Source organism: Elephantulus edwardii, unplaced genomic scaffold, assembly GCF_000299155.1.
Source record: "Elephantulus edwardii isolate Elephantulus edwardi_28Jun2011 unplaced genomic scaffold, EleEdw1.0 scaffold00027, whole genome shotgun sequence".
Lineage (NCBI taxonomy): Eukaryota > Metazoa > Chordata > Mammalia > Macroscelidea > Macroscelididae > Elephantulus > Elephantulus edwardii.
This window is the reverse complement of record NW_006399777.1, coordinates 8693915-8704285: the sequence shown is the minus strand read 5'-3', so window position 1 is coordinate 8704285 and position 10371 is coordinate 8693915.

Here is a 10371-nt window from a genome sequence, read left to right as displayed (position 1 = left end):
CATACTCGTACGATAAAAATAATGCCCTAAAATATAATACTTTTAGACTTTATAGTCTAGAAGAAACAAAATTTTAAACTTGGAGCTATCATTGAAAGATACCAAGGTTCTTACTGGCTACATCCAAGCAGTTACTGTGAGTCATTTAGCTATTTGGCTGTAGCTTCTTGCTTCCAAGGTCAAGACTCATTTTCATCTTCTCAGATCAGTTATCACTGGTGAATGAACTATTACAGTAAATGGTTTTGTAGCATGTCTCCATACACAAGCTACATGTTAGAGTAACCGAGGTATGTGTGAAAGTGTCTATGGACCACTGCTGTGGACAAGCAACCCAGGATGTCTTCCCTGTTGATTCTCTTGGCATAATTGAAGCCATAGAGTGATCCTCGTTGTTAAATGCTGTCGAGCTGTAGACGACTCAGAGCAACCCTATGAACCAAAGACCTGAACACTTGTATAACTTTAGTCATTTCTCCATGTTCATAGAGTTTCTGGAGGCAAGCCATTTCGGAAGTGGATGCCCATCCTGCTTCCCAGCTTGTTTTAATCAGAGAGCTCCATGAAACACTGTCCACTATGGTAACCATTGTCTCATTTGACACATCAGTGTCACAGTGTTCAGCATCACAGTGACCATGACTTACCTCTGTGCAGCAAATGCACAGACCAGTGCTATACCAAAACAATTCAAACCAGGCCTGAGGACCACAGATTAAAATCACCTACCTTGGGCTTGGTAACATAACTTTTTGTCCACTAGGCCACCAGAGCTCTCTATATGATGTTAAGTGCTATGAGTCGTAGACGACTCATAGCAACTCTGTGAACGAAAGACCTGAGCACTTGTATAACTTTGGTCATTTCTCCATGTTCATAGAGTTTTCAGAATCCCGGAGGCAAGCCATTTCGGAAGTGGATGCCACTCCTGCTTCCGAGCTTGTTTTAATCGGGAATCGAAGAGTGATCCTAGCATACATAAATGTGTTTAACTCTTGTACTAGAACAGATAAAAATCACATGACAGCGACATCTTGTAAGCTTGTTCGGGAATTTCTTTCCACATAATCCCAGAAGCAGGCGGTATTTATTCAAAATATGTGAGAACGCTGTGAGTTGGAATTGACTCAAAGGAAACTGTTTGGGTTTGGTGTTTAGGTTTTTTTCTTAAATATTTTTGTTATGAGTCATAGCTTGCATGTTTGTTTTGAGCCCATTATGAATCAAGCAGACCTTTAGTACTAATGCTGTTTTATCAAGAAAGTGAGACCCAGTGACCTACCTAAATTTGGACATAATGAAAGCAAGGACTCCCATTTAACCTGCCGCCCTCATAAGTCATTTCATAGAAGAGTACTTTCCCAGGAAAATGTTCCTGTGGATTGAAACAGGACACCTGACATCATTTGATGTCATTGTCTTCAAGTTTGAACCAACTCAGAGCTGACCCCTCCAGTGGGTTTTTGGAGGCTGTAAATCAAACGAGAGGAGATCACCCTTCTCTCTCCCTTACAGGTGCTGGTGGATTAGAACCATTAAAGATGTGCCTCCTTTGAGTTTGTGCTACAGCTCCCTTCCCACGAGGCCAGCAGACCTCCCTCACCATGGACGGGGAAGTGCCCTCAGCATTGCCAAGTATTAATTACCTCAGTATTTCTGTGGCCCTGGGTTACAGCAGGGCACAATTGAGACTGTGTGATGTGAAGAGAGTGGCACAGTCACATAAAAGAATCTCTGGTGGCCTGGAGATGAGAAGCTGCGCTGCAATCCCAAAGGCATATGGTTCGAATCCACCAGTTGTTCCTTGAGGGGAGGGTGGACAATCTCCTCCTCGCATGTGATTTACTGCCTCTGAAGACCTGCTGCAGGGTCAGCTATCAGTTGGTTCTGACTCAGCAACGCACAACAACAACTGTCTTTGGATAATGGATCAGATAAAAACCCCTTGAAACGTGTACATCGTTTAACAAACTCGGGGGTGGGAGGGAGGCGGGCAAGGAGGAAAATGTGCAACAATGAAGGAATGGAGAAAAACTAAATGGAAAGAATATGCTGTAAAAAACATATGTTGCATTAAAAATCATTAATAAAAGCATTTTTTTAAAAAGTCTTTTAGACAAAAAAGAAAGACTGGAGAAGAAGAAAGCACAAAGGTGCATAAATATGAACAGTGAGACAGCAGATTTAATATAAAGTTTTGTAGTCATCCCAGTATGATTGGATTGGTTTGTTGTTGGGTTTTTTTTTTTTCATTAAATGATAGAGATTGGCAAATTACTGCTGAAAAGGAAAACCCAATAAACTGATGTACAAGAAACAATTAAAACAGAGACATAAAAACTTGATAATAAAGACTAAATATAAGAAGTAGTAGTGATTAAAAAAAAACACTTTCCGTATAGTATAATGTTCTGTTTGCTTATTAGAAGTAGCAGAAAAATATAATTATTTGTTAGGCCCCCAACTGAGGCCTGAGTTGGATGAAGGGAGAAAGATTTGCAAAGGAGATATGTGTGCTTAGAATCAACAGTGCTGTGGGAATAAATGAGACCTAGAATGTGCGCTGAGTCCTGGGAGGAATGACTAGACTCCTGACTGCTAATTGGAAGGTTGACAGTTCAAATCCACATAGAGGGATTTCGGAAGAGAGCCCTGACAATCTATTTTTTTTAAAGGCAAAGCCATAGGAAACCTCTGTGGAATTCCTCTAACTCCAATACATGGTGGGCGGTCCTTAGGAACGAATATTGATTCATTGATCACAAGTAGAATATGAACAAAGACAAGAAGGCCATGATGCAAGGCATCCATTTGGATGCTTTAAGAGCTATTCCAGAATTTTTGACTAAAAAGAAATATCACTGAATCTGTACTTTGACATCTACTCTAAGTTTAAATGCCACCTGAGACTATCAAGCAGGGTCTTTGAGTGAAAGTTAGCTTCAATTCAGCAAAGTCCCATCTGGTCGAAGGGCATGTCTTACAGTATATATACTTGGAAGTTTGCCTATTGAAAGACACAGTGCTTGGGAATCTTTAAGTCTGGAAAACTCCACACTGCTTGCTCTGCTATTAGAGTTTTAAAAATTATCTATGTAATCTGAAACTTCCATGTCAACAAAGTGCGTTTGATATGCAATCACCATGATCAATGCACATTCATGTGCTTAAGTATGCTGATTAAATAATACACTGGTTATATGGCCCATGTAAAGCATGATTAATACATTACATTTTTACCCTTTATGCTATCCCACTGTTCTTAACCACTTTGTCTCTCATCTCATATCTTTAGCTCCAGTTACCTCAGTGAACAGAATGTGAATCCAGACAACTCTCTCGGGCATGCAACGCGCATACCATTAGCACTGTTACCAGGATTGACAAAGAGAGTAGAGCATTTAAAAATTTTGATTATATGTTTTCCATTGGACAATGGGAAGTGAAGATAGTCAGAGCTTCTCTATTTTATTAATGTATGTAGCATAATATTTTTTTTTTCTACTTTGGACATGTTGTAAGGAGGGACAGGTCCTTGGAGAGGAACATCATGCTTGGGAGAGTGGAGGGACAGCGCAGGAGAGAAAGACCCTCTATGAGGTGGATTGATTCAGTGACTGGGGTAATCTGGATGGGTGTGTCAGAGGCAGTGTGATTGGCACAGGATAGAGCAGGGTTTAGGGCTGTTGTACATAGGGTCGCTATGAGTCGCAAGCAACTCGACGGCACATAACAACAACAACAGAAATGGTCCATTCGGAGACAACTCAGTCATGCCTTAAAAGTTATCCATTGACTAGACCATGGGGGTGGTTTATTCATCTTGTTATCCTAGTAATAATTATTTGCTAAAAAGGCATAAGAGCCTTCTCTCTGCTCCTACTCCTTTTTCTTATGTTTATGTAAAACTTAGTGCTTTCCAAATACTTTTACACTGTGAGCTTGTTTTATCCAACGGGATAGTTTAAAAGAATAACAATTGCCCTATTGGAAAAAAAAGGTGATCCCAAAATTTCTACCAATGAGTAGGAGAATGTTGAAAAACAAAGCTGTTGTTCTAACTATCCTTTAAGGAGTTTGGTGGCGGATGGTAACTCTTCGGGGCTGTTAACAGACATCAACTGTTGGAATCCAGCTGCTCAACAAGAAAGAAAAAGAAAAGGGGAATCCTCTCTAAAGATTTACTGCTTCAGAAAGCAGGGGCAGCATCATTAATGTCTCAGAACCAGAACAGACTTAGCCTGGACGGCAGTGGGGTTAGGAGTATCCTGTAAAGGGCCCTGGAGATACGGTGGATAGAGCATCAAGCTGTTAACAAAAGGTTGTCAGTTTGAATCCACCAGTCTCTCACTTGAGTCTGCATTTTCAGGTGTAGCTTATCCACAGAATTTGACTTGGAGGAGAGGAAGAATTCCTTCCCAGAAAACCCAGCTCTGATACTGAAAACATGCTTGTTCTCAGCTATCTTTAGTTAATCTTTCTTTCCCATCATTTCTCCTCTAAACAGTACTGTTGAATGTTAATGAGTGTATATTTTATTCAACCCCTGCTGGTCATTTGGGGGTAATTAATCGGAGCTTTACACACCCAGCCTCGCTTTTAATGAGTAAACTTTGAGCAAAGCGAGCCTCCACCACTGGGTATTTGCTTCTATTTGTGGAGTCAGATGAGGAACATATATCTGGTTTCTGTTTGCTGTCCTCATTATTAGACTCGGTAATAAAGAGAAATAGGGAAGTCGTTAATCAGAGCATAATGATTCGTTTTAGTTATGGCTTGTGGAAACACACAGGCACCTACGCACATCAACAGGAGACAAACAGAGTTTGCTATTTGCAGAACTGACGTGTATAGCTGGTCGTTCCACAGCACCGTCAGTGGGAGCCAAATAGAAAAGTGTCAGCAAGCTACACTTGCTCTTTTAGGAATGACCAGCATAGATATTAGGCATAAAAAAAAAGAGAGCTTTGAATTTGATTCACTTGACTTCTACTCTTGCTAATCTGCATGTCGCCTCCAGACATTAACAAGACCTTCAGGTGGTCCTTACAAATCTCAGGTGGTCTTTATGTATACACATTACTATGTGGAATCTCATTCAGTGAATCTGGGGTAGAAATGCCAATGCTCATGACAACATGAACGGAGTGAGCCAGTTTCCAGCCCAGTTAAAATCAATCAGGCGTCTTTCTCCATTTCCGCTAGTATTCCTTCCCTTTTTCCTTTTCCCAAGCCTTGATATTTTTTTAACCGCCTGATGTGTGTGTGAAATTTAGACAATGAATAACAAAGACCAAAGAAGAATCTGTTGTTGTTGTTGTTGTTGTTGTGTGCCATTGAGTTGACCGCAACTCCTAGTGACTTTATGTACAATGACTGGCTCGGAACCCTGTCCTATTCTGAGCCAATCTCACTATCTCTGAATCATCTACCCCCCCTTCATTCAGTTACATGTCCGGTCTCCATTACTATGAGCAAACCTGAGGGCTTCTAACTCCTTTCATCATACTTAAGGATTTGAATACCCTCAAACGTTGTGTCATAACATATCTGGTGGTAGTTCTGCAAGCTCCTTCAGGTTCCTGGGAAGTTCTGAATATCTTGGAAGGCTTTAATAAAAAGAAAAGAGCTGTAAGATACAAAGCCCTGCACAAAGTATAGGGCCTCTAAGTCATTGGAGTAAAAGGGTTGTTCCGGAGGATACAGCTTGGGTTTAAGTAAGAGATGGGCTAAGTCTTCCCTCACCTGAGTTTTTAAGAAAACTGGGGCTTGTTGGTCCCAACTATGTGCATTGTGCCGTGTTTTAAGTCAAGATGTATGTTTACACACTCAGCTGCTAGTGAAATGGTGGCAGTTCAAATCCACTTACTGCTGCTTGGAAGAGAGATGTGGTAACCTGCTTCTGTAAGGACTGACAGCTTGGGAAATCTTTTCAGACAATTCTACTCGGTCTTAAAACGTCATTCTATTTTGAAAGTGACATGCTAGGTGGTTTGGTTTTGGTTGTTTTTGTTTTGTTTTGTTTCAGGGGGTTTATGGGTTTTTAAAAAAATATATGTATCATAATTTTCTGGGATTATGTACATATGTATTTATAGTTTGTTGTGTGTCAATGTCTGAGTGTGACAAATGTATGCACACCCAGTCACTGCCATCAAAGTGGAACAGACCCTCCAGCAGGTTTTCAGAGGCTGTAATTTGCAGGAGAGGACTTTGACTGTCTTTCTCCTGAGGAGCATTTGGTGACTTTGAACTATGCCCTTTGAGATTAGCAGCACAAATTATGACTGTCTTTCTCCTGAGGAGCATTTGGTGACTTTGAACTATGCCCTTTGAGATTAGCAGCACAAATTATATATACATATATGAAACAGAGTACATGCACAGTAAGTTTTCTTTGAACAATCCACCCTTAATCTTTCATTGATGAAGAGGGCTTCTTAGGGAAGATCTAGGTGGGGAGAGGTAGATATTCTCTGTTATATGAATCTAAAACTCATGTTATCTTTTCTCTTTGCCTAAGTAATTAGGTAATGCGTAGTTTTATAGAAAAATATAGGTAGGTATGGACTTCAACCATAGCTCAGCACTTCATTGCTTGTCCTTGGGTGAGTTTCTTTTCCTTAGTAAACCTCAGTTTGTTCACGTGTAAAATAAGACTGAAACCATCTAACTTGCAATAGTGTTGTGGGGCTTTGATGGCCAGAATCTGAGCAGACATAAAAACAATGGAAGCAAATATTAGCATTGTAAACCTTTACCTCTTAAACAGCAGTTTACCAAATCGATTACTTTGACAGTCTTAACTGAATAATGAGGTTGAAATATTGACCCTGATTGACTTTTAATCACATTTACTAATTTACCTTCTTCACCTTTAAGTCATTTATTTGACTTGTAGTACAGCATTGGTCTGTCATTTTGCTGTACTGAGGTAACTCGTGGTTGCTGTGATGCTGAACACTGTGACACTGATGTGTCAAATGCGATAATGGTCACCCAGGGTGGACGGTGTTTGGTGGAGCTTGCCGATTAAAACAATCTTGGAAGAAGGACTGGCATCCACTGAGAGAAACGATGATAGTTATAGCACAGGGTTCAGGTCTTTTGTTCATAGGGTCATTATGAGTCGTGTTCAACTCAACTGCCCTTAACAACACAACAACAACAACAACAACAACAACAACTAATTTTCCTTCTTTAGATTGAAGTAATTTCTTTGACTGCTGGTCTCTTTGCCTTGTGTTGGTTTGGTCTGGGTTCCTTGATAACGTAGCCTCCTCTCTCTCACATTGCCTGACCCAGACCTGACCTAGAGCTGACCATCCAACAGGTTTCCAAGGCTGTGAATTGCATGAAAGCAACTGCTCATCTTTCTCTCATGAAGCCGCTGGCAGATTTAAACTGCTGGCAAAGCGCAGCCTTTGGCCTTGAAAAGCACTTTGCTCTGATCAATGCCATCAGATCTCTCTCTCTGCCCTCACGTTAGCATAGTATAAATATTCTTAGTTACCTAGCTTAGAAGTATATTATTTATTACTATGGATTGGTTACAACTCGATGGTACACAATAACGATAGCTGCACACCAAAAACTGACTTGAAACCTTTTGGTTTATAGGATTTGCTTTTCCCCTATGTACTAATAAAGATTGCATGATAAGAAACCCCTTAAGTAAGGAAAGGGACCATCTGTCAGGAAATCAAACATATCCCAGGCAGTATATAAATCACTGTCAAGAACTAAATGCAGAACAGATTGACACCTCGTCTTGCCCTCTCATCATTTCCTCCAAGCAAACCAAAGTACAACAGTTAAAGAATGAAATTAATAGGAAGGCATTTTCCCTTCCACAAGTCAATATACAATAGATTCTCCTGTTTAGCATTGCTTGAAACTACTAAATACACTTTTGGTCTGCAGCCTGTGTTGATGTATTTTAATTACAAAATAACAATGGAAGCATGTGATACACTCAAGAAAGTCATTTTAGAGTCATGGGAAGAATCAGTCCGGGGTAGTGTAGGTGTTAACTGGCATTCACTGGACATAGTATGTTTGAACTCACTATCACTCCATTAGGGAATATTTGCCTTTGCAGCTGCCACTGTTCTAACTCATGTTTTTGTCTTAGACGGTGCCTTCCATGTGAATAAAGAACGGATGGGAAGAGATTGTAAGGGTTAACTTACAATCCAGTCTTCATTTCCCTCAGAAACACTCATTTGTTCAAGAGCATTTGATTCTATTTCAGTATTAAAGCTGTCCCATTTCTTGCTTTAAATTCTCATCCGCAGTCACTGCCATTTTATCAGCATATCCTAGAAATAATTATTTTAAAAATTAACAGTCAGTCTCTTCAAAATTCATTTTCTTGGTGCCTTTCATCAACCTCTGGTAAGTGGATCTGAAGGCTACTTTAGACTGAAGTTAAGAGAGCTACTTATCAAACTTTGTCAAATGCTTAGAAAAACAGCTCCAAAACCTATTACTTCTTACTGGGTGTGTCTAGGAGCTGTCCTCTTCATTTTAATTTAACTAGAGCTTTATGAGTCAGGCAAAAATAATTTTTTTTATTATTCTTTGGTTCCAAAGACTAATTGATGACATCCAAACAATTCTCTTCCTTTACAAATCCATTTCTCTATACCATTGTGTTTTTAGAAATAACAAACAAAATGGATTTATTGAAAGCAAGTGAGTAGGGTTGTACTGGTACCAATATTATATAATAATCTCTCACTCACTCATTGGCATCCAGTCAAACCCGATTTATAGCTGACCCTCCATTAGATTGTCTAGACTGTAATAGCACGGAAGACTGCCTATCTTTCTCCTTCAGAATCCCTTATGGATTAAAACCATCAGAGGGCATCTCCCCTGGTTAGCGGTACAAATCCCTACAGACTACACACCAAGAACTCTACCTAATAATGACTAAAATTATATTAAAGAATAATGCTCTCCAATCTCTCCCAAGTTATGTAGTCATTTTTAAAATAACTGATCCTGAGTGTTGCATAGTATTCCATCATGTGAAAGTACCACAGTTTCTTGATTCATTTAATTGTGGTTGGACATTTGGACTGGATGTTCTTAAAATGATGAATAATGCTGCTGTAAGCATTGTTGTACAGATATCCAGTGCTGAATAGTCAAAACCTAGCCAATACTCACTGTTGTTGTGTGCTGTGGAGTTGGAAGTGACCCATAAGTGACCCTTCAGTGGGCTTTCATTGGCAGTAATCACACCAGCGGAGTTTGCCCATCCTTCTCCCGTGGAGGAGTTGGTGGCTATGACCTGCCTTTGGGATTGGCAGTGCAATTTCTTTCCATCTTAGATCTGTTTGCTTTTCAGAATGCAGCTGCAAACAAATTGAAAACAGAAGTGGTGAGCATATGAAATTTTGTGTGTCCTACGGAACTGAAGTGAAATAAAGCAAGCAAGTCTGCAACCAATAAGAATGGAAAAGTAGACATTTTCTTCAAAACCTAAACTTCCCAAGTGAAAAAACAGAACAAAACTTTGAGCAGAAGTAAATCCTGATCGTCTTGGTGAGTTACAAGCAGAACACTTGAAACTATTTATGGACATTGAGTTTTCATGGACTTAAGAGTTACTGTTTTTATTATGGTGAGAAACCTCCCTTCAAGTTCGCTGTGAGTTGATAATTTTGCAAACTGTCTTTTAATGGTTCTAGAATATTCCTCTCAGGTTTAGGAAGTGTTGATGAATGGCAGCTTGTCAGAATTACTCCCATCAAATGAGAGTCATGTTTAAACATGAGTGCATTATCCTCAGTGTTTGATTTGTCCTAATTTTTAATAGCTTTTGTGATTGTTCCTAGAGGGATGGAAAGCATCGTATGTATAGCAGATCACTCTTTCCATTAACCTTGCCAGAATATAATCCTATAATCTAACTACATATAATAGTGATGGAGTTCTTAGCAAGGTTTCAGAATTCATATATCTAGTTCATCTAAAAGTTAGAAGAGTGATTATAGTTAACAGATAAGGAAAAGAATTGTAAGCCTTGCTCTAGCTATAAGCTTTGTAAGTTCTGCGTATTCTAATGTACTTATCTCTCGTGTTCATACATTGAGGACGCCGTTCAATTAAGGCATCTGTTTATTAACGACCGCATGACTGGCTGTATAGCTATGATCAGGAGGAATAATCTTCTCTTTATGCCAGATACTGGCATTTTCTCCTGGAGACTAAGGTGCGTCTGATACAGGCCATGGTCTTTGCAATCACTTGTTATGCATCAGAGAGTTGTACAATGACCAAGGAGGATAGAAGGAGAATTGATGCCTTTGAGCTGTGGTGCTGGAGAAGAGTATTGAGAATACCATGGACTGCTAGGAA